The 27,480-nt window shown below is 40.3% G+C and overlaps 1 protein-coding gene across 3 annotated transcripts in view; it reads right to left on the bottom strand.

Moving 5' to 3' along the window:
- Positions 1 to 27,480, bottom strand: part of MEGF10 (multiple EGF like domains 10) — a 244,996-nt gene that overhangs the window by 174,769 nt on the left and 42,747 nt on the right. Inside the window, exon 1 of one of the 3 annotated variants that reach the window (XM_054555891.2) lies at positions 4,084 to 4,129. The exons of 1 other annotated variant lie outside the window; for it this stretch is intronic. The gene's annotated coding sequence lies outside the window, so the exon portion shown is untranslated. Of the gene's footprint in view, positions 1 to 3,232; positions 3,511 to 4,083; positions 4,130 to 27,480 lie in introns of those variants that run through there. One more of the 3 variants, XM_054555889.2, reaches the window with a different exon arrangement.

The following is a 27,480-nucleotide window of genomic DNA, read 5'->3' as shown; positions in this document are numbered from 1 at the left end:
TGATGAACTCACCAATCTATTAGGGATAAACATTCAGATAATAAATATGGCTGATACAATGTGATACATGCTATATTAAAGCTATCCACAAGAATGGGAACTGGAATGAGATATCGCTAAGTTTATGAGAGAATTGGGAGAAACTTCAGAGGGAAAGTCTTCAAAGGGATTTGAATAGTGTCTTAAAAGATGAATGGGTGGTAAGTGGTTGGTTAGACAGGAAAGAGGGCCAAAGACATTTTCAGAGGAAGGAACAGCATACACAGCTGGGTCATGGAAGAGTGAGAGTGCACAACATATTCTTGAGATAGTAACAAGATCAAGATCAGTGGGGGCTGGAGAGCCGGGGACCAGAGAAGCAGAAAATAACCCTGAGAAGTGCTGCAAAGGTGGTCTTGTGTATAGTGGTAAGGAGCTGAGACTTTATGCTGTAAGCCAGTGTTTCTCCAACTGTGATCTGACGTCACCTTTACCAGGTTCACTTGGGGATCTCAAAATGCAGATTACTGGCCCTTACATCTGGCCCTGGAATCCTATTTTCAACATGCACCCAGGTAACACTGACATTCACCATCCACAGAGCTGCCAAAGATTTTTAAACAAGGGAATAACATGATCAGATTTGCATTTTAGAAATACGCTATTAAACCAAGCAGACAATCACAAAGAAGGTAAATTCACTGCTGCTAAATGAGCATGTGACTTGAGTTTTGCATTAGAATCACCTGGGGAACTTGTAAAAATGCAGACTTCTCACACCTCACAGAAGACTTACTACATCTAAATCAAGGCAGAAGGGGTTAGGGTTTATATAGTTTGAACCACACGAAATTGCCATTTATTTAGGTCAAAAATAGTCAAATATCAACAATTTCTCATAGTTCACTCTAATATTTTAACAAGTCTCCCCACTTCATGCTTCTGGTATAAACCAAAGTCTAAGAATAGTGAAATACAGACAGAGATAAACACTTTTCCCTTTTCATTAATTATCGATGTTGTTACTCACTTTGATTAATATGCAAAGATGGAAGTAACATAATTTATGTACCTAAAACAAATGTTAAAAGAGAAAAGGGGGGGGGTTCAAAAACAGCCACCAACGAAGTAAGGCAGCTAATTTAAGTATTTTGGAGCCAGAAGGAACACTGGAGATTATTCTACTCTTTCCCCACCTCTCAACACAAGTTTATACATAATAAAACTGATGCCTAAATGGAGAAAAGCAATCTGCTTGAGGTCATAGGGAATATTTTGTTCAATTTCTCAATGATACGTGCTTTTTATGTGCTCTTACGTGCATTTTAACGGGTATGGAAATTGTGTAGCTAAAAATACTTGGGATTTAATTTATAGAATGCTAGGTCACACACTTGAAATGGGAGGCGGCACATAAAGCCAATACTCATGCATAGCCATTTTTAAAATATAAAACCTAAAACAGTGCTTGACATGTAATAGATGTTTAATAAATACTTACTGAACAAATGAGCGACCTCTAAAAAATAGGTTAAAGAAAGTATATTAATGCAAAGGATTTCCAAGGAGGTATACAGGCTGTGAACTGAGTGTAGATATCCCACCTCCTCACCTGTTCCAAGTAGTCTTTGGTGCCCATCCATGACCTACCACCCTATAAATTCCAGCTCTGCCATATACACCTTTATTTTTCCAACTGAAAGTGCCACAACAAAAAAGCAATACAAAGATCATGTCTGAGCTAAGTTTGACAATAGGTGGTAGTGAAGCTTACAGATGAGCACAGTCTTCAAAGTCCATCCAAATAGGAATAATAGCTAACACTTACTGACAGCTAATAGAAGGTATACTAGAGGGATATAACAATAGTTAATGCTAGCTATACAATAATAATAAAGCTAATTTGTGCCTACTATGTGTCAGGCTTGTTAGTCCTTCACATGCATTAACTTATTGAGTCCCTTTAACAATCTCTGATGTAAGTGCTATTATTATCATTTTGATTTTACATATGTGGATAAACAGGTTAAGTAACTTACCCCAAAATCACAGAACTGAAAAGTGGCAGAGTTGTGAGCTGAACCCAGGCTGGCGGGTGCCCAGAGTTTACCAACTGAACTCTTTGACCTCTCAGTGATAAAATTAAAAGTTCCCTGCAAGCTGACCTCTTGGAGCACTCGTGTCAGAAAGATGACATTTCTGGATAATATAAGTTGGCCCCAGTCTTTCTGTCCATAAGGAATGAAACATTTTTATTTGGGAAGCCTATACACAAAGTGAGACCCAGGATATAAAGGAGTAAGGCAAGAAAAACAAGAAGAAATGTCATTTTCTTCTGCCTTGGCACAGCATGGTTATCACTGCCTAAGAACAATAATAATGGCTAATTTTGGCTAATAAGATCTCCAACTTTGACTTTCCCCTAAAGAATGTGGGTCCTTGCATGAGGATATTTTCTAAAGAAGCAGCAAAGATATTGCCATCATTCATCTGCTCAGTGGTGTCACTAAGAAAAATACTTCCAGAAAGAAAATTAAGGCCAAAACACTTCCCTAAACCAGGCGTAAAAGTCCTCTAACAAGGAATTTAAAAGAAAAAGATCAACACCGGATTTATCTTTCTTAAGTAACTATCACTTGAAAAACCGTCCCTCCCAGCACTCCTTAAGGAGCCAAGCATACTGACAAGGCCCCTTTGGTCTAAGACTGCGACCTCACACCCCTACTGATCGCTGAGAACTCAGGAAGGGGGAGCATCCCGCCAGCCTAGAGCGTTATCTGCACAATCTGAATACCAAGGACGGGAGAAAGAGAAGTTTAGAAAACAGTGAAGATCCCAGAAAGGAAGTTCAACTGACCTAGAAGAAAGGGCCCAGCTGAAACTGCCTTTCAAGTTCAGTCCTATTCCCCACAAATCTCCCTACATCCAGCTATATCGCCCGGCAAAATGAAACAAACACAAGGCAAGGCAATACAAGGGCAGGAATTATGCAAAATAAAATGCGTAATGAGGATGTCTCTTCATCAAAAATACTCCAGGATTTTCCTACACAATCCCATGTAACAAAACCAAATGTAAACAACAATAAACCCTTGAGAAGCCCATGAACAACGCAGACTGAGCCCATCTCGCCCCACCTCACGCCGCACCCCGGTACCCTGGCTAAGGAAAATGTGCCCCCCGCCCATGAGAAGCCTTCCGGCGTCCGGCCAAGGTCCAGCAGCCGCCGGAGTTGAGTTTGCCCAACCCTTACCCAGGTCCAGAGATCTTGAGAATCGCAGCGCAACCTTTTCTCCCCTTGGCTTCACCCAAAGCCAGCCAAGACACAAAATCTGTTCCAATCAACGCGGTTAGCGTCCAAGCAGCGTCCCAGAGGAAAGCGATCTTTGGGAGTCTTCTTTCAGGGGTAAAGGTGGAGACGCGGGAAAGAGGAACGTCTCAACGCGTTCCCAGTCGCCCAGTTTTGCGAACCGGGAAAGTACTTGCTGCAAACTTGAATAAGGTTTTCTCTGTCTGGCCCGAGATGCTGGGGGGGGGGGGGGGGGGGGGGGGTAACCCGAGCCGGGATTCGAGCAGTTGCCGCTGCTGCAGCTGCTGCTGCCGGGGCAGTGGCCGTTGGGGGGTTGTCGCTTGGCGCCCCGCGCAGTCCCTAGCGCAACACGCAGGATCTTCCCGGCCTCACTGCTGCACCTCGATCGTGAATCGCCCCTGCCTGAGCGGCTTCCACCGCCTGGTGGGTGACCCCGCCAAAGGCCTGGTCGCGAAGTTAGCAAATGTTGGGGTCACCGCAGGGGTGACCGAAGGGGTGTCAGAGTGGGTGCCCGCCGGATTCCCAACCCCCGTTGGGTGCGAGTCCCTCGTCAGAATCCCTGGGAGGTGTTCTAGACCCTCTGTAAAGATTTGTGGGACGGTGGCCGGCGCCCGAGCAGCCAACTGGAGTGGACGGCGGGTCCTCAGTGGTGTCAGGGGAGAAAGCGCAGAAGTGGGACCCAGAAAGGATGGTGATTAAGCCGTGCCAGAGAATGTGATGTGGCGGCAAAGTACATGGAAAGGTGGGGCGGGGAGGTGAAGGCAGAGGGTGGAGGGTGGGATAGTCTGCTTTACCAAGGCGGGGCGGAGAGAGAACTCCCGGGACGCGCAGGAAAATCCCCCCAGGTCCTCGGAGGCCTCGCGCGGCAATTTATTGGGGAATGGCTCCCTCTGCCGACTCGCCGAGGAGGCCCCGGGAGGCCCAGTGATGGAATGTTAAAACCACGAACGGGCTCTTCCATTTGTGGGTTAGACAGGACGTGAATTCTGGAATCTGCTTCTCTGACTGTCCATCTTCCTCTTCCAGACTAAAGAGTTTTCCAGCTTTTACAGGACCCCAAAAGATACAAATTTGATTGCTGCAAAGTTCTTTCTTGTGTCGTTGAATTCTATCCCCCTCTCCCCACAAAAAACAAAAACAGGCTTAAGCCCCATAACCACTCCAGATAACCATCTCCTACCAGGCTTCTCTTCCTCCCATTAATAAGAACTCTTTCTTTTTAGAGAGACTTCAAGAGCATTCAATAACGCTCCTGGAAAATAGTACAGACTCCATATTATGTTTCAGTGAATAAATGAATGGAATGAATGAACATAGATATGTTTGAAGCCCCTCACCATCCTCTTTACTCTCCCTGGAAAGGGAAGACTGTTTTGGTGTTTGTTTGTTTGTTTAGCAGTCATCATTGCCCCTTCTCTGGTAACAGTACCTCCATTTTTCTTTGAGATACCATCCCTGCCACAAGGACAGCAGTCTGGGCGGGAAGGTCAGTCAGGATGGTCCAGCTTTTCCCTGTCCAGAAGAGAGCAACTGACCTCAGCTAAGCCCCTCAGGCCCTCTCTGCCAGGAGTTGGAACTTTGATCTGGGCAGCACAGGCACAAATAATTCTAGAGGTGATTAATCCATATGGCTATTTTCTAAGGAAATTGGCCGTTAGTTCATGCCACTTATTACCCAAAGATATTTTGCTTTATGAAACTTGGTTGCCCCACTTTCCTTTTAATTTTTTAATCAACTTTATTGGGGCATAAGTTACATTCAATATATTACACTCATATTAATTCTACAGCTTCATGAGTTTTGAATAATGTACACACCCATGTAACCACTGCTTCAATCAAGATAATGAAAAATTCCATCACCTCAGAGGGTTGTCTTGCACCCCTTTAAAGTCAACTTCTATCCCACCTCATATTTGGCCCGCTTAGCTGTTTTCTGTAACTACAGATTAGATTTGTCTTTTCTAACATTTCATATGAATGGAATCACTTACATATTCCTTTGTGTCTGACTTCCTTCACTCCACACAATGTTTTCGAAACTCATTAATGTTGTGCCTGTATCTGAAGTTTGTTCCTTTTTATCACTGAGTAGTATTCCACTGTATGGCTATACCACAATTTTTTACCAGTTTACCAAAGGATGGACATTGGGGATGTTTTCAAGATGGGGTTATTATGAATAAAGCTGCTAAGAACAATCTTTAACAAGTCCTTTTGTGGACATACATTATTATTTTTCTTATCTTACAGGAGTAAAATTATTAATACAGTAACTGTGTGTTTAACTATATATAAAGATGAACTGCTTTCCAAAGTGGAAAACATTTTACATTCTCACCAGCAGGATATGATAATTGCTTCACATCCTCATCAATACTGTCTTCTTATTTTTGCCATTCTAGTAAGTATATAGTGGTATCACATTGTGGTTTTAATTTGCGTTTCCCTACTGACTAATGATGGTGACCATAAAAGATGTTTACCAGCTTTTCATGTGCTCTCATGCCAGCTATTCTTTGATAAAGTATCTGAATTTATTGCCCAATTTTTAATCAAGTCTTTGGATTCTTATTATTGAGTTGTAGGAATTCTTTATATACCAGGCATTTGTCAGATATATATATAACAAATATACATTCCCAGTCTGTTTCTTGTCTTTCAATTTCTTAATAGTGTCTTTCAAACAGCAGTTTTTAATTTTGATGAAGTCCAATTTATCAAGTGTGGTTTTTTTGTGTGTGGTTGTACTTGTTAGGTTTAACATAAGTAATCTTTGCTTACCCCAAGGTCATGAAGATTTTCTATGGCTTCTTATAGAAGCTTATAGTTTTAGCTGTTATATTTAGGTCTACGATCTATTTGATGTTAACTTTTGTGTATGGTATGAAGTAAGGGCTGAGGTTCATTACTGTCCACATGGATATCCAGTTGTTTTGGCACCATTTGTTGAGAAGATTGTCTTTTTTCCCATTGAGTAACTGGATACCTTTATTGAAAATCAATTGGCCATAGATGAGTGAGTCTATTTCAGGATTCACTCATTATTCCTTTCATTTGATCTATATTTCTATTCCTATGCCAAAACCATACTGTTCTGATTGCTATAACTTTATAATAGGACTCCAACTTAGATGTAATAAGTCTTCCAACTGTGCTTTTATTTTTTTTCAAAATTTGTTCAACACTTCTGCTTTTGTTTTTGTTTTTATTTGGTTTTCATCTTCCATGTAAATTTCAGAATTCGCTTGTCAATGTTTTAAAAATTCACTTTTCTAATTGAGAGTGCCTTGAATCCATTGATCAATTTAAGGAGAACTGACATAACAATATCGATTCCTCTCACCTATGAACATGTTATATCTCTCCATTAATTTAGGTACTCTTTGATTTTTCTCAGCAATATTTTGTAGCTTTGAACATAGCAGTATTACACACTATTTTAAAAATGAATCCCTAGGTATTTTATTTTTGATATTTCATAAATGGAATTATTTTTGAGCTATTACAAGTATAGCAGGAAAGTAAATGGGATTTCAATTTTGGGGAACCATGGGCATAGTCTCAGAGAGTAAATCATAATTGGTGCATATTCGAACGTGTATCCAAATCCACTCCTTGAAAGACTTAATAAAAGGCATCAGAAAACCAACTTCGACACCACCAGCAACCACTGGGGCAGCCACCCCAACCCCTATTCCTTTTCCCCTATAGGAAAAAACTAAGAAACTCAAGAGGAGTCATCAGAATTCCTGCCATGTGGGAGTCATCAACCCAACTGGTGACTTTTTTTCTGCTCCACATATAAGAAGTAAGAAGAATATTTCTACCCTCCTATGACAGGTTAAGTAAAAATGGAGGGGGAAGCAAGAGAAATAATCACAGTGATGAAGAATGCTAGCAAGAGGTAGAAGCCAGCCATCTCCAACCCTAGTTAGACTTCTGTGAAGTGGGGCAGGCAGATTTACCCTCCCCACACATTTCAACAGGAGGAAAGGAATTGGAAAGAGACAGTAGGCAGCTTCTGTTCCCATCATTTGGTGAGGCAAAAATGCCTGAGTTTCCTTAGGGCCAAATCGACACCACAAGAGGTATCTGGGCTTAAGCAATCTTGTCTTTACTCTGCCTAAGAGGGTTGCCTGCTAGTGGAGGAGCACAGCCAAGGAGCAGGAGCTGAAGGTGGAGGGGGCAGAAGAACTCGGGTTGTGGTCATCACCCACATCAGAAGCCTGTGCAACTGGGGCCCCTGCTAGGCCTACTGAAGAGCCTGCCCATGCCCTGCCCTTCAGCAGTGTCCAGACATCTACCACAGGCACAGTTGGCCATCCCGTGTGCACCACAGCAGCAGCAGCTAAGCAGATGCCTGTCCTTTCCTTCATCCCTGCTCCAAGACTCCAGGAGATACAGAAAAGATGAAGGAAGAGCGGGAAGCAAAGGAGCAGGAGAGAAGCAATGTACACACAATGTACACACAATGTACACACAATGTACACACTGGACCCTGGTCACACCTGGACTGACAGGGAGAGTGAAAAAGTGGATATGAGACTCGAGATATAAACTTAACTTTTTAAACCTGAAAGTGTCTGAAGTGCCACAGACGCTTCCTGAGACGTCATGAAGGGACAGAAAACTCTTATCAAAGCATGCCTGAAAACAATGTAGGAGAAATCAAATAAAAGGACTTCATGTTAGTATCCCACTGACTCTCCAATAAACTGGTCACACAGCAAAAGAAACTGATTTTCAGTACTTTAAGCAGAAAAGGAATTTATCGAGAAGCTACTGGGTGCGGAGTATAACACCCAGAGGGCTGGAAGACTAGGTTAGGAAGATGGTGCAAGGACAGAATGAAGTTCTATTCCCAGAGTTAAAATCATTCCTTGGAACTGGTCTGGGAAAGCCCTGCCACTGGATGCCAGGTGCTGGAGTTCTCACCATCAATACCTTCAGCCCTGGACACTGACTCTGAGGCAACCACCGCCTCTCGGAATAGGAGGTTGCTGACTTCCCTGAGCTGCCAAAAGAATTCTCCATTGTCCCAGGTTCCAATTCAAAGCCCAGGGCCGATGCATTTGATTGGCCGAGCCCCAGACGCATGCCCAAGGCCCCTTTGGAAAGGAGTCCTAAGAATGCAAGTATATGCCCTTTGTTGTTTCTCTCCTGCGAGGAAAGCTCTTCCTCTCAGCAAGTCTCATAAGCAGCGTTGCTATAAGCCCATACAGTGCTTTGTGCAAAATGAGGAAAATGCATGCCTCTAGTTGGGAAAATAAGCAGGAATCTTTCCTTTCTCCAGTGGCTACAGAACACTGTCAGGAATCAGGGATCACAGCATGCCTGGATTTCAGTCTCACGTGCCCTCTCTGCTGGGAGCCTTTGTGCAGTGCACAAACTGCACGCGTGTATGTAGTAGCCCTGCTAATAAGGTGAGTGTTTCTCAAATACAAACGGGAATGCAAATGAGGTAACAAATACATACTACAGGAAGACATCAGACAGGGAGAAACACAGTTAACATGATGAGCACACAACTTGATGGGGGCCAGTGGAGAAATGCTATTATGAAACCACCACAAGTGAACAAAAGCCAGGCAAATATTGGACTTGGCTGAGCACACACTTCATGTATTAATAAAACTGAACCACCATCACGAGGAGCATCTCTTTGCATCTTGTATGGAATTTGTCCTCCAATGAATGGAGGCACCAAGTGATATTGACAGAGAGAAGGCACATCTGAATCATCAAGCAGAATTACTTAGAACCAGCAAACGTTTAATCAGTGCAAATGTTACGATTTACAACACCACCCCTCCTGAATGAGAGGATCATTTTCTCATATTTAACAAAGAAGATTTATTAAAAATTTTGTATGTTTTCATGTTAAAATTAATATTCATTTGTTCACAAGTACGACAATAATTTAGCCAAGTGTTTTTGAAAGAAAACAGTGGATATTATTTTAATACAATATAATAATATATAAACTCTTTTGCCCACATATTCATGATTGAATTAAAAGTAAACACTAGTAAGTTATTGCTATTTTCATCCTGAAAGTAATAGAAATAGAAATAGAAAAGACAAATAGATTGATCAGATCATTTTATATGAACTAGTCTGGAGGGAAAAAGCAGATTTGATTCAATTAAGTGATTTGTCTATAACACCATCCTGCATCAGATCAATTGTATTGTGCATGTATTATCCCGTCAAGCTTCTAGGTTGGTTGATTTTATAGATGCTATGTCTGGAGTCTCTTTCTATAGTGGGGTGCTGGGTTGAAAGTCTATTTGGGGAGGGTTCAAATTACAATGGAAGGAGAAGTATTTGACACAGACTATTGTCTTTCAAGTTTTATTCTAAACTGCAGCAAAAAAATGAGGCAGTAATTAGACAGGGATATAAGATCACAGGAGAGTTTTCTGAGGTGGGAGGAATTGCTATTTTCACATGCTGTTGGGAATGACCCGTGGAGATCCAGTGTGGCTGAGTGGTGGCTCGCTATCACTCCAACACTATTTCTGAGAATTCTTGGCTATTTTAGCATTCTCTGTGGATGACCTTTTCAACAATCCCAGGCTCTCAGTTCCAGGATCTCCTTTCTTCCAATGAACATGCTCTCCATCCTACCTCAGCCACTCACTACTATTGCCACAACCTAGACTTTGTCATGATCAATAATTGCGGCCTCTCCATAATCTCAGTTTCAAGCATCTCACTCTTCCATAATTATTTTTCTAACTCTCTTGTTCACTCAGTCTGGACCACCAACTCAAATAATTCTTCTAATAAATCAGTATCCAAATCCATTGATCCTAGCCTTTTCATGTTCCTCAACATTTTAAGTCTTTGCCTCCCTCCTTACTTGGCTTAAATACCATGGCCTGTCATCATGGTAATTTACTTCCATACACTCAACTCATTTGCTCCTCTCTTGCTGCATTTTACTCACCTGGCAAAATCCCAGTGCTGGTTCAGTCCAACTCTCCAAAAACTCCTGGTGGCACTGGTACAATTTAATGTGTTGGAGAAAAGTAGAAACACAAACATTAATGAGCATCACTCTAAATTCATGACTACTAGTACTAAGTGGATCCTTGGCACTACCCAGCAACCCAATTATATCTCCTTAGTTCACTTGCTCTTCCATTCTTCTCGATGGTGACCTTCTCTCTTTTCAAACATCCAATATCTCTTCTTTCACTTCACTGTGAGTTGAAGACCTTGCTTCTCATTTCCCTATTTCACTGAGAAAACTGAAGCAATTAGAGAAGAATCTCCAGAAACTTCTGCAACTACAGCTGGTCATCCACCTTCATGTCTGGTCGTGTGCTTTGTCTTCCCTCCTAATGAATTGACCACACTCTCATTTAAGGCCATCCTCCTCACTTATGCACTAAATTCATTCCCTTGGTCCTCCCAAATGACGTGAATTTCTCCCTGTCTTTCCTGCATTATTAATTCTCTCCTCTCAACGAGAGTATTCCCATCAGCATTCACAAACATTATTTCTTCCACTTAAAAAAAGAACTTTGTTTGGTTCTCCTCCTACAGCTATTCTCTTCACTGTAAACTCCTTGAATTAAATTTCTAAACTTAGTATCTTCATATATTTTCCTTCTATTCTCTCTTAAATCTCCTGTAATCAGGGTTTTGACCCCCAACCCTCAATTTAATACTGCTCTCTTTTTTTTCAAGGTAATCAAATGAGATCCAAGTTGCTGAAACCAATTGTCAGAAACATTTTTCTCTTCCCTTCACTGAATATCTTCCTTGACTTGATATCCTGGATACCAGACTTTTATAGTTTTCTCTTTTTCTCTCTGGTGGCTCCTTCTGTGTTACCTTTGTTGGTTTCTTCACATCTTTCCAAACTCTAAATTTTGAAGTGCCCAGGTCTCAGTCATTGGATCACTTTTCTTTTCTAGCTACAATAACTCCATAGACTATCTCATTCAGGCTCAGAACCATAAATACCATTCCTTTACTGACCACTCCTAAATATAGATCTTCAGCCTTGACCTCTGCCCAACTGCCTCCTGGACATCACCACTTGGTTCACAGATGGGCATTTCAAAATTAATATGTTCAAAACCCAACTCCTAATTTTCCCCTAAAAGTCTGCCCTTTCCAAATTCATCCCTGTCATCTCCATCTCAGCAAATGGCATCTTCATCCTTTCATTTGCTTATATCAAAAACCTTGGTGTCATCCTTGAGCTGCTCTTTCTCTCACACCCTCCATTCAAACTATAAGCAAATTCTGTAGGCTCTACCTTCAAAATACATTCACCAACCTACTCCAGACCTTCATCATTACCCCTGAATTAATGCACTGGTCTCTTTATTGTTCTCCCTGTTTCTGACCTTAACCCTCCACCAATCACTCCCAGTGCCACAGCTAAAGTTATCTTGTTGAAACATAAGTTAGATGTTTCTCTCTTACTCTAGCCCCCATGTTCTCCCATCTTAGAGTCAAAGTGTTCACAGCGCCTCTGTTTCAAGTCTTGTTCTCCAGAAAACGGACTCTGAGATGGAGATTTGTAGGTAGGAGGTTTCTTGGCTTTGCTCTCAGGAGTAACACTTGTAAGGAAGTAAGGAAGGAAAGCAGAATTGGGCAGAAGGACCAGTGGACTGTGATATAGTTACAATAGGCCCACAGAGCTGGCTTGAATTGAGGCAAGGGCACCCAACTCTTATACTCCCTCAAGGACAGTCTTTGGATGTGGTCTGCTCCCGGGAGAGAGCATAACCTTGCAAATGAAGTTCTTTTCTGTTGAAGGCAATTCCAGATGAGGAACTGAGCTAGGACCCATCTACAGCCAACAACTCTTGCCTTGGGAAATGAGTGCCTTGGTCCTGAAGTGCACATGGTATCCACTACTCTCAGTGCTTCTTGGTTTTATCTTCTGCTCTCTTCTTGCTCTATACTTCAGATACTTTGCTCTCCTCTTGCTCTATATTTCAGATACTTTGGTCCCCTTGCTTTTCTTCAAATACACCAGACTGACTTCTACCTTAGAGCCCTTGCAGTTCCCTCTGCCTGGAATGTGTGGCTTGCTCCCTGATCTCCTGCACATCTTACTCAAATTTCATCTTCTCAATGAGCCTTCTTATTCAGTATTGTAGCCCATCACCCCTTCCCCAACACACCTGATCCCCTTTACCATGCTCTACCTTTTCTTTTTTAATACCACTTTTCACCTTCTAATATCCTATATAATTTACTTATTCATTATGTTTATTGTTTGATATGTCTTTTTTTCTTTTTCTTTTTTTTGTTATTATTATACTTTAAGTTTTAGGGTACATGTGCACAACGTGCAGGTTTGTTACATATGTATAAACGTGCCATGCTGGTGTGCTGCACCCATCAACTCATTTAGCATTAGGTATATCTCCCAATGCTATCCCTCCACCCTCCCCCCACCCCACAACAGTCCCCGGTGTGTGATGTTCCCCGTCCTGTGTCCATGTGTTCTCATTGTTCAATTCCCACCTATGAGTGAGAACATGCAGTGTTTGTTTTTCTGTCCTTGTGATAGTTTGCTGAGAATGATGGTTTCCAGCTTCATCCATGTCCCTACAAAGGACATGAACTCATCATTTTTATGGCTGCATAGTATCATGGTGTATATGTGCCACATTTTCTTAATCCAGTCTATCATTGTTGGACATTTGGGTTGGTTCCAAGTCTTTGCTATTGTGAATAGTGCCACAATAAACATCCATGTGCATGTGTCTTTATAGCAGCATGATTTATAATCCTTTGGGTATATACCCAGTAATGGGATGGCTGGGTCAAATGGTATTTCTAGTTCTAGATCCCTGAGGAATCGCCACACTGACTTCCACAATGGTTGAACTAGTTTACAGTCCCACCAACAGTGAAAAAGTGTTCCTATTTCTCCACATTCTCTCCAGCACCTGTTGTTTCCTGACTTTTTAATGATCGCCATTCTAACTGGTGTGAGATGGTATCTCATTGCGGTTTTGATTTGCATTTCTCTGATAGCCAGTGATGATGAGCATTTTTCATGTGTTTTTTGGCTGCATAAATGTCTTCTTTTGAGAAGCGTCTGTTCATATCCTTTGCCCACTTGTTGATGAGGTTGTTTTTTTTTTTTTGGAAATTTGTTTGAGTTCATTGTAGATTCTGGATATTAGCCCTTTGTCAGATGAGTAGATTGCAAAAATTGTCTCCCATTCTGTAGGTTGCCTGTTCACTCTGATGGTAGTTTCCTTTGCTGTGCAGAAGCTCTTTAGTTTAATTAGATCCCATTTGTCAATTTTGGCTTTTGTTGCCACTGCTTTTGGTGTTTCAGACATGAAGTCCTTGCCCATGCCTATGTCCTGAATGGTATTGCCTAGGTTTTCATCTAGGGTTTTTTTGGTTTTAGGTCTAACATGTAAGTCTTTAATCCATCTTGAATTAATTTTTGTATAAGGTGTAAGGAAGGGATCCAGTTTCAGCTTTCTACATATGGCTAGCCAGTTTTCCCAGTACCATTTATTAAATAGGGAATCCTTTCCCCATTGCTTCTTTTTGTCAGGTTTGCCAAAGATCAGATAGTTGTAGATATGAGGCATTATTTCTGAGGGCTCTGTTCTGTTCCATTGATCTATATCTCTGTTTTGGTACCAGGACCATGCTGTTTTGGTTACTGTAGCCTTGTAGTATAGTTTGAAGTCAGGTAGTGTGATGCCTCCAGCTTTGTTCTTTCGGCTTAGGATTGACTTGGCGATGCGGGCTCTTTTTTGGTTCCATATGAACTTTAAAGTAGTTTTTTCCAATTCTGTGAAGAAAGTCATTGGCAGCTTGATGGGGATGGCATTGAATCTATAAATTACCTCGGACAGTATGGCCATTTTCACGATGTTGATTCTTCCTACCCATGAGCATGGAATGTTCTTCCATTTGTTTGTATCCTCTTTTATTTCATTAGGCAGTGGTTTGTAGTTCTCCTTGAAGAGGTCTTTCACATCCCTTGTAAGTTGGATTCCTAGGTATTTTATTCTCTTTGAAGCAGTTGTGAATGGGAGTTCATTCATGATTTGGCTCTCTGTTTGTCTGTTATTGGTATATAAGAATGCTTGTGATTTTTGCACATTGATTTTGTATCCTGAGACTTTGCTGAAGTTGCTTATCAGCTTAAGGAGATTTTGGGCTGAGACGATGGGGTTTTCTAGATATACAATCATGTCATCTGCAAACAGGGACAATTTGACTTCCTCTTTTCCTAATTGAATGCCCTTTATTTCCTTCTCCTGATTGCCCTGGCCAGAACTTCCAACACTATGTTGAATAGGAGTGGTGAGAGCAGGCATCCCTGTCTTGTGCCAGTTTTCAAAGGGAATGCTTCCAGTTTTTGTCCATTCAGTATGATATTGGCTGTGGGTTTGCCATAGACAGCTCTTATTATTTTGAGATACGTCCCATCAATACCTAATTTATTGAGAGTTTTTAGCATGAAGCGCTGTTGAATTTTGTCAAAGGCCTTTTCTGCATCTATTGAGACAATCATGTGGTTTTTGTCTTTGGTTCTGTTTATATGCTGGATTATGTTTATTGATTTGTGTATGTTGAACCAGCCTTGCATCCCAGGGATGAAGCCCACTTGATCATGGTGGATAAGCTTTTTGATGTGTTGCTGGATTCAGTTTGCCAGTATTTTATTGCGGATTTTTGCATCAGTGTTCATTAAGGATATTGGTCTAAAATTCTCTTTTTTTTGTTGTGTCTCTGCCAGGCTTTGGTATCAGGATGATGCTGGCCTCATAAAATGAGTTAGGGAGGGTTCCCTCTTTTTCTATTGATTGGAATAGTTTCAGAAGGAATGGTACCAGCTCCTCCTTGTACCTCTGGTAGAATTCGGCTGTGACTCCATCTGGTCCTGGACTTTTTTTGGTTGGTAAGCTATTAATTATTGCCTTAATTTCAGAGCCTGTTATTGGTCTATTCAGAGATTCAACTTCTTCCTGGTTTAGTCTTGGGAGGGTGTAGGTGTCCAGGAATTTATCCATTTCTTCTAGATTTTCTAGTTTATTTGCATAGAGGTGTTTATAGTAGTCTCTGATGGTAGTTTGTATTTCTGTGGGATCGGTGGTGATATCCCCTTTGTCATTTTTTATTGCATCTATTTGATTCTTCTCTCTTTTCTTCTTTATTAGTCTTGCTAGTGGTCTATCAATTTTGTTGATCTTTTCAAAAAACCAGCTCCTGGATTGATTTTTTGAAGGGTTTTTTGTGTCTCTATGTCCTTCAGTTCTGCTCTGATCTTAGTTATTTCTTGCCTTCTGCTAGCTTTTGAATGTGTTTGCGCTTGCTTCTCTAGTTCTTTTAACTGTGATGTTAGGGTGTCAATTTTATATCTCTCCTGCTTTCTCTTGTGGGCATTTCATTTAGTGCTATAAATTTCCCTCTACACACTGCTTTGAATGTGTCCCAGAGATTCTGGTATGTTGTGTCTTTGTTCTCATTGGTTTCAAAGAACATCTTTATTTCTGCCTTCATTTCGTTATGTACCCAGTAGTCATTCAGGAGCAGGTTGTTCAGTTTCCATGTAGTTGAGCAGTTTTGAGTGAGTTTCTTAATCCTGAGTTCTAGTTTGATCGCACTGTGGTCTGAGAGACAGTTTGTTATAATTTCTGTTCTTTTACATTTGCTGAGTAGTGCTTTACTTCCAACTATGTGGTCAGTTTTGGAATAGGTGTGGTGTGGTGCTGAAAAGAATGTATATTCTGTTGATTTGGGGTGGAGAGTTCTGTAGATGTCTATTAGGTCCACTTGGTGCAGAACTCAGTTCAATTCCTCGATATCCTTGCCCACTTTCTGTCTCATTGATCTATCTAATGTTGACAGTGGGGTGTTAAAGTCTCCCATTATTATTGTGTGGGAGTCTAAGTCTCTTTGTAGGTCACTAAGGACTTGCTTTATGAATCTGGGTGCTCCTGTACTGGGTGCATATATATTTAGGATAGTTTGCTCTTCTTGTTGAATTGATCCCTTTACCATTATGTAATGGCCTTCTTTGTCTCTTTTGATCTTTGTTGGTTTAAAGTATGTTTTATCTGAGACTAGGATTGCAACCCCTGCCTTTTTTTGTTTTCCATTTGCTTGGTAGATCTTCCTCCATCCCTTTATTTTGAGCCTACGTGTGTCTCTGCATGTGAGATGGGTTTCCTGAATACAGCACACAGATGGCTCTTGACTCTTTATCCAATTTGCCAGTCTGTGCCTTTTAATTGGAGCATTTAGCCCATTTACATTTAAGGTTAGTATTGTTATGTGTGAATTTGATCCTGTCATTATGATGTTAGCTGGTTATTTTGCTCGTTAGTAGATGCAGTTTCTTCCTAGCCTTGATGGTCTTTACAATTTGGCATGTTTTTGCAGTGACTGGTACCGGTTGTTCCTTTCCATGTTTAGTGCTTCCTTCAGGAGCTCTTTTAGGGCAGGCCTGGTGGTGACAAAATCTCTCAGCATTTGCTTGTCTGTAAAGGATTTCATTTCTCCTTCACTTATAAAGCTTAGTTTGGCTGGATATGAAATTCTGGGTTGAAAACGTTTGATATGTCTTTCTCCCACTAGAATAAAAACTTCTTAATCTTTGCCTATTTTGTGTACTGATACATCTCAAGCATGAAGGGGTGTCCCCATGCATAGCAATTCTCAAATATAATGAGTATATTTTAAACAAAAGTTTTATAACTCAGTAGAGGATTTTTGTTTTCCACTTGGAAATTATCTTTCCTAAGTAGGAAATTCTTTTTAACATCAGAGTCTTCTGAATATGAATTTATTAAGTCACTTAATACATTTGCCCAAACCACAGAGTTGCCCAAAGAGAGCTCTCGGTTGAAGCAGGCTTATCTCTCAGATTATAATAATTATCTCACTCCTGCTATAAAAGTAAAGGAAGGGAGGAGAAGCTGCACATAATGAATTAATTAATCAAGGCTTTAATTTTTCTTTAAACCCAGGGAATTCATATCAGCCTGCCTTGTTATTTACCTAACTACACTCTGGGATATTAATATTATATACTGCAGTTTACAGCCTTAAATGGTCATGATGTGTTTACACAGGTGAAGAGCAAGTGCTCTGGCAGAGCTTTTCCTTACATTTCTTGTACATTAATTTACCTTGGAGTCTTCACACTCTGGAATGTCACTGACATGAAAACAACAGAAGGTTGTTTCACTAAGCACAGTGCTTTGACTACACTAAGAAGAAGATAGTTATGTTTATATGGTTATAATATGGTAAACAAGGGAATTGGAGCCCCTGGCAAGACTTTTCTGGTTACCCAGCCCTGCTCAGCCACTCCTACTACCCTTTGGGCTGGCTGACCCATCAGCTGGGGAAGCTCTGCTAGATTAGATGATGTCATAGGAAGTGAATTCTAACCAATTGGTGAGTGAAACCAATCCTCTATGACAAATATGATTTACAACTTCAAATTGCTTTCTTCACCAAATAGTCTCACAAATACCTTTTCCTATAACAAAAACAGTCTACTCTCGGGGTCAAGTCAACAATCCCTTGAATTTTTAAATAAACACTTAAATATGTAGGAAAGTCCTTCACCCCTTCTATTGGATTTGTCTATTGACACTCAGCCCACCTTATAAACTTTTCCATCCTTCCTTACAGTGCAGAGGACAGAAGCCTGAGAAGTATATTTCTGTGACATCCTAGCCAGCAGAGTTCTGGAGGTATTTTTAGTCTCCATCTTAAAGATAAGTTCACATGATCTTTGAAAGGCAGCAGTGAGGCAGAAATTATTTCTCTTCTTTCTCTGGCAGCAGTAGAAGGCATAGCATGGGCCTCCTAAATGTGAGTTTCTGTAGTAGCTTCTATGTCCCTTGCCATTCCACCCATCTTGGGGCTACAAAGTCCCATGAGATAAGCAGGAGCTTCCTGCAAGCTCCTGACTCTGATAGATAGAGACTCTAACTTTCTGTGGTGCTGCACCTAAAAGTTAGTGGCAGGCCCCTGACTCACTCTCCTTCAGCCCTTGATTATTTAAGCACTTGATGCATTGTAGTAAATCCTCTACTTGAAACACTTTGAATGCTTTTCATATTATAGTCTGATCCCTTCTTATAAAACAGGCATAGAAACTTTCCTTTTTGATATGAGACAGTCAATAAACATATACTTTAACTTTTGTTTTATGGTAACAGATATGTTAGTACTGTCTAAGCTTTTTCCTATCTATTTAACACAATATAATGATGGCTAGTGCAGGGCTTGTCTGATGGTGCCTCAACAGAGTTTCATTCTTTCCATTTCCTATTAAATTACCAAAAAGTACTATGGTTTTTCCTTCAGTTATTTCTTAGCCAAGGGTAAATTAAAGAATATGAGGCTTATAATTTTCTATTACTGTTATTACCCAAAACACATGACCAGAAAAATGAGAGGGATATGGATCCCTAAAGAAAAAGCAAGGGCTTTTCTAGAAAAAAATGGTAAACAAATTTAGAGAATCAAACAAAATATTCACTACCATCTAACTACCTGAACATGAAAGTCATCTTTATCTCATACATCACGTCAAAACAAATTTCAGAGAGATAAAAGATTTAAGTATTAAAGTAAATAACCCATAAGAATAGTTGAAGACAATCTCAGTAATTACTTTTAAAACCCTTGCTTGAGAAAACATTTTCTAAGTGTGACACCAAAGGCAAAATCCATTTAAAAAAAATAGATTTTTAAAATCTTTTCATTGATTTTAGAAGTTTTAAAATATATCAAAATTTAAAATAATATAATAGTTTCCACCACCTATATTTCACAATTATGGCATAGTTGGTTTACCACCTATTTTTATTATATAATTCTAAAGTAAATTTAAAATATGAAAATACTTTACTTCTAAATGCTTCAGCATAGATCTCCAAAAAATTGAAATATACTCTTACAAAACCATGATATCTTTATCACACCTAGCAAAATTGAAAATAACTCTATTGTATTATCTAATATCTATTAGTCCATTTTCAGGTTTCCTCAATGAAACAAAAATTTTTCACAAAATTATTTCCATTTAGATCAGGATCAATCATTACATTTGGTTGTTAGCTCTTTTAAGTAAGTCTTTTTAAATCTAGAACAATATCTTCTGCCCCTACTTTTTTTCCCCATGATACTGACTTTTATAAGATCTCAGATCTGTTTGGGTTTCTTTGTAGAAAATACCACATTCTGGACTGATTGTGTTTTCATGGTGTTATTTAACATGATTTAAGATTGCTAGATTTCATTCTGAAAAAAGAGTTGAGATAGACATCCAGAGCTGTCCAGTGGAATTTTCTACAATGATGGAAATGTTCTATATCTATGCTGTTCATTATGGTCACACAGTCATTCGGCACTTGAAGTATAGCTAGTGTAAACAAAGAAATGAATTTCAATTTCATTTAATTTAATTTTAATTAATTTAAATTCTAAACTTAAATATTACATGTGGCTAATGCCTGCTGAATCATTTAAAGTACCTATATGCTGCCTGTACATAAGTAGGTATTTGATAAATGTTAGTTCTTTGGCCTTCCAAATATAGCTTACGAAAAGCATGCTATCAAATATACTACTATATAGATTCAAATGAAGCTGTGTGTGTGACCTTATCATGTATTTAAGACCTTTTCAAAAGCAGAGAAGTAAAGGCCATCTGTTTACTTCAGGAATCTTCATGATCAGCACCAATTGCTATGGTTATCTGGTTTCATTATCCACATGAAAATATCTCATAAGTAGTGCAATTATTCTGCAGTCTGTATCTTTAACATATATACATAAGGCTTAAGAGTTCGAATTCAAGGGATCCAAGATGGCCAATTAGAAGCAGCTGCAGTGCATGGCACTCACAGAGCAGAATGAAAGCGGTGAATACAGCACCTTCAACTGAAATATCCAGGTACTCACATTGGGACTGATGAGGGAAACAACTCAACTCGTGGAGAATGAAGAAAAGCACCGTGGGGCAATAGCCCACCCAGGAGGAACATTGAGCCAAGGGAACCCCCACTCCTGGCCAAGGGAAGCAGTGAGTGAATGCACCACCCTGGGAAACCACACTTCTCCCACAGATCTTTACGAACTTCAGATTAGGAGATCTCCTTGTGAGCCCATGCCATCAGGGTTTTGGGTCCAACACACACTGCTGTGTGGAGTCTTGGAAGAGCAGCTGCTCCAGCATGCACAGAGACCTGGGAGCTTTACATATTCTAGCCCCAGGATCCTCAACAAATGTGGCTGCAACTCAGGCAAGGAGGGAGGTCTGTACATACCCCTAGGAAGGGGATCTAGAGATTGCCCTCTCTCACCACCCCTATTTTGGAAGCTCTGGCCATAGTATTGGAAGATCTGGCCAGGGCAATCAGGCAAGAGAAAGAAATAAAGTGTATTTGAATAAGAAGAGAGAAAGTCAAAACTATCTCCATTTGCAGATGACATGCTCCTATATCTAGAAAACCCTATCATCTCAACCTAAAAGCTTCTTAAGCTGATAAGCAACTTCAGCAAAGTCTCAGGATACAAAATCAGTGTGCAAAAATCACTAGCATTCCTATACACCAAAAACAGGCAAGCTGAGATCCAAATCATGAATGAATTTCCATTCACAATTGCCACAAAAAGAATAAAATACCAAGGAATACAGCTAACAAGGGAAATGAAGGACCTCTTCAAGGAGAACTACAAACCACAGCTCAAGAAAATCAGAGAGGACAGAAACAAATGGAAAAACATCCCATGCTCATGGATAGGAAGAATCAATATCATGAAAATGGCCATACAGTCCAAAGCAATTTACAGATTCAATTCTATTTCCATTAAACTACCATTGACATTCTTCACAGAATTGGAAAAAACTATTTTAAAATTCATATAGAACCAAAAAAGAGCCTGAGTAGCCAAGGCAATCCCAAGCAAAATGAACAAAGCTGGAGGCAAACTATACTAACTATACAACCAGGCTACAGTAACCAAAACAGCATGGTACTGGTACTGGTACAAGAACAGACACATAGATCAATGGAACAGAATAGAGAACCCAGAAATAAGATGGCACACCTACAACCATCTGATCTTCAACAAACCTGACAAAACAAGCAATGGAGAAAGGATTCCCTATTTAATAAATGGTGCCATGAGAACTGGCTAGCCATATGCAGAAAATTGAAACTGGACTCCTTCTTTACCCCATATACAAAAATCAACTCAAGATGGATTAAAGACTTTAATGTCAAACCCAAAACTATAAAAACCCTAGAAGAAAATCTAGGCAATACCATTCAGGACACAGGCACAGGCAAAGATTTCATGACAAAGACCCCAAAAGCAATCACAACAAAAGCAAAAATTGACAAATGGGGTCTAATTAAAATTAAGAGCTTCTGCACAGGAAAAGAAACTCGCAATAGTGTATTAATCCATTCTCAAGCTGCCATAAAGAAATACCTGAGACTGGGTAATTAATAAGGGAAAGAGATGTAATTGATTCATAGTTCCACAGGGCTGGGGAGGCCTCAGGAAACTTACAATCATGGCAGAAGGGGAAGCAAACACATCTTTTCCACATGGCAGCAGGAAGGAAAAATGCCAAGCAAAGGGGGAAAAGCCCCTTATACAACCATCAGATCTTGTAAGAACTCACTCACTATCAGTAGAACAGCATGGGGGGTGACCACCCCCATGATGCAATTACCTCCCACCTCGTCCCTCCCATGACACATGGGGATTATGGGAACTACAATTCAAGATGAGATTTTGGTGAGGACACAGCCAAACCATATCAAACAGAGTAAACAAACAACCTACAGAATGGGAGAAAATGTTTGCAATCTATGCATCTGACAAAGGTCTAATATCCAGCATCTATAAGGAACTTAAACAAATTTATAAGAAAAAAACAACCCCACCAAAAAGTAGGCAAAGGACATGAACAGCCACTTCTCAAAAGAAGACATACATGTGGCCAACAAACATATTTAAAAAAGCTCAACATCACTCATTATTAGAGAAATGCAAATCAAAACCACAATGAGACACCATCTCACACCAGTCAGAATGGCTATTATTAAAAAGTCAGGAAACAGGTGCTGGTGAGGTTATGGAGAGAAAGGAACGCTTTTAAACTGTTGGTAGGAGTGTAAATTAGTTCAACCATTGTGGAAGATAGTGTGGTAATTCCTCAAAGACCTACAGGCAGAAATACCATTTGACCCAGCCTTCCCATTATGGGGTATATACCCAAAGGAATATAAATCATCTACTATAAAGACACATGCACATATATGTTTATTGCAGCACTATTCACAAAAGGAAAGACATGGAATCAACCATCAATGATAGACTGGATAAAGAAAATATGTGGTACACATACACCATGGAATACTATACAACCATAAAAAGAAATGAGATCATGTCTTTGCAGGGACTTGGATGGAGCTGGAGGCCATTATCCTTAGCAAACTAATGCAGGAAAATATAACCAAATGCCATGTGTTCTCATTTATAAGTGGGAGCTAAATTATGAAAACACATGGGCACATGGCAGGGGAACAACACAAACTGGGTCCTATCAGAGGGTGGGGTGTGGGAGGAGGAAGAGGATCAGGAAGAACAGCTAATTGATGCTGGGCTTAATACCTGGGTAATGTTGACAGTGGGATGTTAAAGTCTCCCATTATTATTGTGTGGGAGTCTAAGTCTCTTTGTAAGTCTCTAAGGACTTGCTTTATGAATCTGGGTGCTCCTGTATTGGGTGCATATATATTTAGGGTAGTTAGCTCTTCTTGTTGAATTGATCCCTTTACCACTATGTAATGGCCTTCTTTGTCTCTTTTGATCTTTGTTGGTTTAAAGTCTGTTTTATCAGAGACTAGGATTGCAACTCCTGCCTTTTTTTGTTTTCCGTTTGCTTGGTAGATCTTCCTCCATCCCTTTATTTTGAGCCTATGTGTGTCTCTGCACGTGAGATGAGTCTCCTGAATACAGCACACTGATGGGTCTTGAGTCTTTATCCAATTTGCCAGTCTGTGTCTTTTAATTGGAGCATTTAGTCCATTTACATTTAAGGTTAATATTGTTATGTGTGAATTTGATCCTGTCATTATGATGTTAGTTGGTTATTTTGCTCGTTAGTTGATGCAGTTTCTTCCTGGCATCGATGGTCTTTACAATTTGGCATGTTTTTGCAGTGACTGGTACCGGTTGTTCCTTTCCATGTTTAGTGCTTTCTTCAGGAGCTCTTTTAGGGCAGGCCTGGTGGTGACAAAATCTCTCAGCATTTGCTTGTCTGTAAAGGATTTTATTTCTCCTTCACTTATGAAGCTTAGTTTGGCTGGATATGAAATTCTAGGTTGAAAATTCTTTTCTTTAAGAATGTTGAATATTGGCCCCCACTCTCTTCTGGCTTGTATAGTTTCTGCCGAGAGATCCGCTGTTAGTCAGATGGGTTTCCCTTTGTGGGTAACCCAACATTTCTCTCTGGCTGCCCTTAACATTTTTTCCCTCATTTCAACTTTGGTGAATCTGACAGTTATGTGTCTTGGAGTTGCTCTTCTCGAGGAGTATCTTTGTGGTGTTCTCTGTATTTCCTGAATTTGAATGTTGGCCTTCCTTGCTAGGTTGTGGAAGTTCTCCTGGATAATATCCTGAAGAGTGTTTTCCAACTTGGTTCCATTCTCCCCATCACTTTCAGGTACACCAATCAGACATAGATTTGGTCTTTTCAGATAGTCCCATATTTCTTGGAGGCTTTGTTCATTTCTTTTTACTCTTTTTTCTCTAAACTTCTCTTCTTGCTTCATTTCATTCATTTGATCTTCAATCACTGATACCCTTTCTTCCAGTAGATCAAATCGGCTACTGAAGCTTGTGCATTTGTCACGTAGTTCTTGTGCCATGGTTTTCAGCACAGTCAGGTCATTTAAGGACTTCTCTACACTGGTTATTCTAGTTAACCATTCGTTCTAATCTTTTTTCAAGATTTTTAACTTCTTTGCATTGGGTTTGAACTTGCTCCTTTAGCTCGGATCGTCTGAAGCCTTCTTCTCTCAACTTGTCAAAATCATTCTCCATCCAGCTTTGTTCCATTGCTGGTGAGGAGCTGCGTTCCTTTGGAGGGGGAGAGGTCCTCTGATTTTTAGAATTTTCAGCGTTTCTGCTCTGTTTTTTCCCCATCTTTGTGGATTTGTCTACCTTTGGTCTTTGATGATGGTGACTGACAGATGGGGTTTTCGTGTGGATGTCCTTTCTATTTGTTAGTTTTCCTTCTAACAGTCAGGACCCTCAGCTGCAGGTCTGTTGGAGTTTGCTGGAGGTCCACTCCAGACCCTGTTTGCCTGGGTATCAGCAGTAGAGGCTGCAGAACAGCAAATATTGCTGAACAGCAAATGTTGCTGCCTGATCATTCGTCTGGAAGCTTCGTCTCAGAGGGGTACCTGGCTGAGTGAAGTGTCAGTCTGCCTCTACTAGGGGGTGCCTCCCAGTTAGGCTACTCAGAGGTCAGGGACCCACTTGAGGAGGCAGTCTGTACATTCTCAGATCTCAAACTCCATGCTGGGAGAACCACTACTCTCTTCTAAGCTGTCAGACAGGGACATTTAAGTCTGCACAGGTTTCTACTGCCTTTTGTTTGGCTATGCGCTGCCCCCAGAGGTGGAGTCTACAGAGGCAGGCAGGCCTCCATGAGTTGTGGTGGGCTCCACCCAGTTCAAGCTTTCTGGCCGCTTTGTTTACCTACTTGAGCCTCACCAATGGCGGGTGCCCCTCCCCCAGCCTCACTGCCACCTTGCAGTTCTGTCAACATTAGACAGATTAATGAGACAGAAAGTTAACAAGGATATCCAGGAACTGAACTCAGCTCTATACCAAGCAGACCTAAAAGACATCTACAGAACTCTCCACCCCAAATCAACAGAATATACATTCTTCTCAGCACCACAATGCACTTATTCCAAAACTGACCACATAGTTGGAAGTAAAGCACTACTCAGCAAATGTAAAAGAAAAGAAATCACAACAAACCGTCTCTCAGACCACAGTGCAATCAAATTAGAACTCAGGATTAAGAAACTCACTCAAAACTGCTCAACTACATGGAAACTGAACAACCTGCTCCTGAATGACTACTGGGTACATAACGAAATGAAGGCAGAAATAAAGATGTTCTTTGAAACCAATGAGAACAAAGACACAACATACCAGAATCTCTGGGACACATTTAAAGTAGTGTGTAGAGGGAAATTTACAGCACTAAATGCCCACAAGAGAAAGCAGGAAAGATCTAAAATTGACACCCTAACATCACAGTTAAAAGAACTAGAGAAGCAAGAGCAAACACATTCAAAAGCTAGCAGAAGGCAAGAAATAACGAAGATCAGAGAAGAACTGAAGGAGATAGAGACACAAAAACCCTCCAAAAAATCAATGAATCCAGGAGCTGGTTTTTTGAAGAGATCAACAAAATTGATAGACCACTAGCAAGACTAGTAAAGAAGAAAACAGACAAGAATCAAACAGACACAACAAAAAATGATAAAGGGGATATCACCACCAATCCCACAGAAATACAAACTACCATCAGAGAATACTATAAACACCTCTATGCAAATAAACTAGAATATCTAGAAGAAATGGATAAATTCCTGGACTCATACACCCTCCCAAGATTAAACCAGGAACAACTTGAATCCCTGAATAGACCAATAACGGGCTCTGAAACTGAGGCAATAATTAATAGCCTACCAACCAAAAAAAGTCCAGGACCAGACGGATTCACAGCTGAATTCTACCAGAGGTACAAGGAGGAGCTGGTACCATTCCTTCTGAAACTATTCCAATCAATAGAAAAAGAGGGAAGCCTCCCTAACTCATTTTATGAGGCCGGCATCATCCTGATACCAAAGCCTGGCAGAGACACAACAAAAAAAAGACAATTTTAGACCAATCTCCCTGATGAACACTGATGCAAAAATCCTCAATAAAATACTGGCAAACGGAATCCAGCAGCACATCAAAAAGCTTATCCACCACGGTTAAGTGGGCTTCATCCCTGGGACACAAGGATGGTTCAACATACACAAATCAATAAACATAATCCAGCATATAAACAGAACAAATGAAAAAAACCACATGATTATCTCAATAGATGCAGAAAAGGCCTTTGACAAGATTCAACAACCCTTCATGCTAAAAACTCTCAATAAATTAGGTGTTGATGGGACACATCTCAAAATAATAAGAGCTACCTATGACAAACCCACAGCCAATATCATACTGAATGGGCAAAAACTGGAAGCATTCCTTTTGAAAACTGGCACAAGACAGGGATGCTCTCTCTCACCACTCCTATTCAACATAGTGTTGGAAGTTCTGGCCAGGGAAATCAGGCAGGAGAAAGAAATGAAGGGTATTCAATTAGGAAGAGAAGAAGTCAAATTATCCCTGATTGCAGACGACATGATTGTATATCTAGAAAACCCCATCGTCTCAGCCCAAAACCTCCTTAAGCTGACAAGCAACTTCAGCAGTCTCAGGATACAAAATTAATATGCAAAAATCACAAGCATTCTTATACACCAATAACAGACAAACAGAGAGCCAAATCATGAGTGAACTCCCATTCACAATTGCTTCAAAGAGAATAAAATACCTAGGAATCCAACTTACAAGGGATGGGAAGGACCTCTTCAAGAAGAACTATAAACCACTGCTCAACAAAATAAAAGAGGATACAAACAAATGGAAGAACATTCCATACTCATGGATAGGAAGAATCAATATCATGAAAATGGCCATACTGTACGAGGTAATTTATAGATTCAATGCCATCCCCATCAAGCTGCCAATGACATTCTTCACAGAATTGGAAAAAACTACTTTAAAGTTCATATGGAACCAAAAAAGAGCCCGCATTTCCAAGACAATCCTAAGCAAAAAGAACAAAGCTGGAGGCATCACGCTACCTGACTTCAAGCTATACTACAAGGCTACAGTAACCAAAACAGCATGGTACTGGTACCAAAACAGAGATATAGATCAATGGAACAGAACAGAGCCCTCAGAAATAATACCACACATCTAGAACCATCTGATCTTTGACAAACCTGACAAAAAGAAGCAATGGGGAAAGGATTCCCTATTTAATAAATGTTGCTGGGAAAACT

The sequence above is a fragment of the Pongo abelii genome, chromosome 4 (assembly GCF_028885655.2).
Source record: "Pongo abelii isolate AG06213 chromosome 4, NHGRI_mPonAbe1-v2.0_pri, whole genome shotgun sequence".
Classification (NCBI taxonomy): Eukaryota; Metazoa; Chordata; class Mammalia; order Primates; family Hominidae; genus Pongo; species Pongo abelii.
The sequence above is the reverse complement of the archived record's forward strand: the minus strand, read 5'-3'. Positions and strand labels throughout refer to the sequence as shown.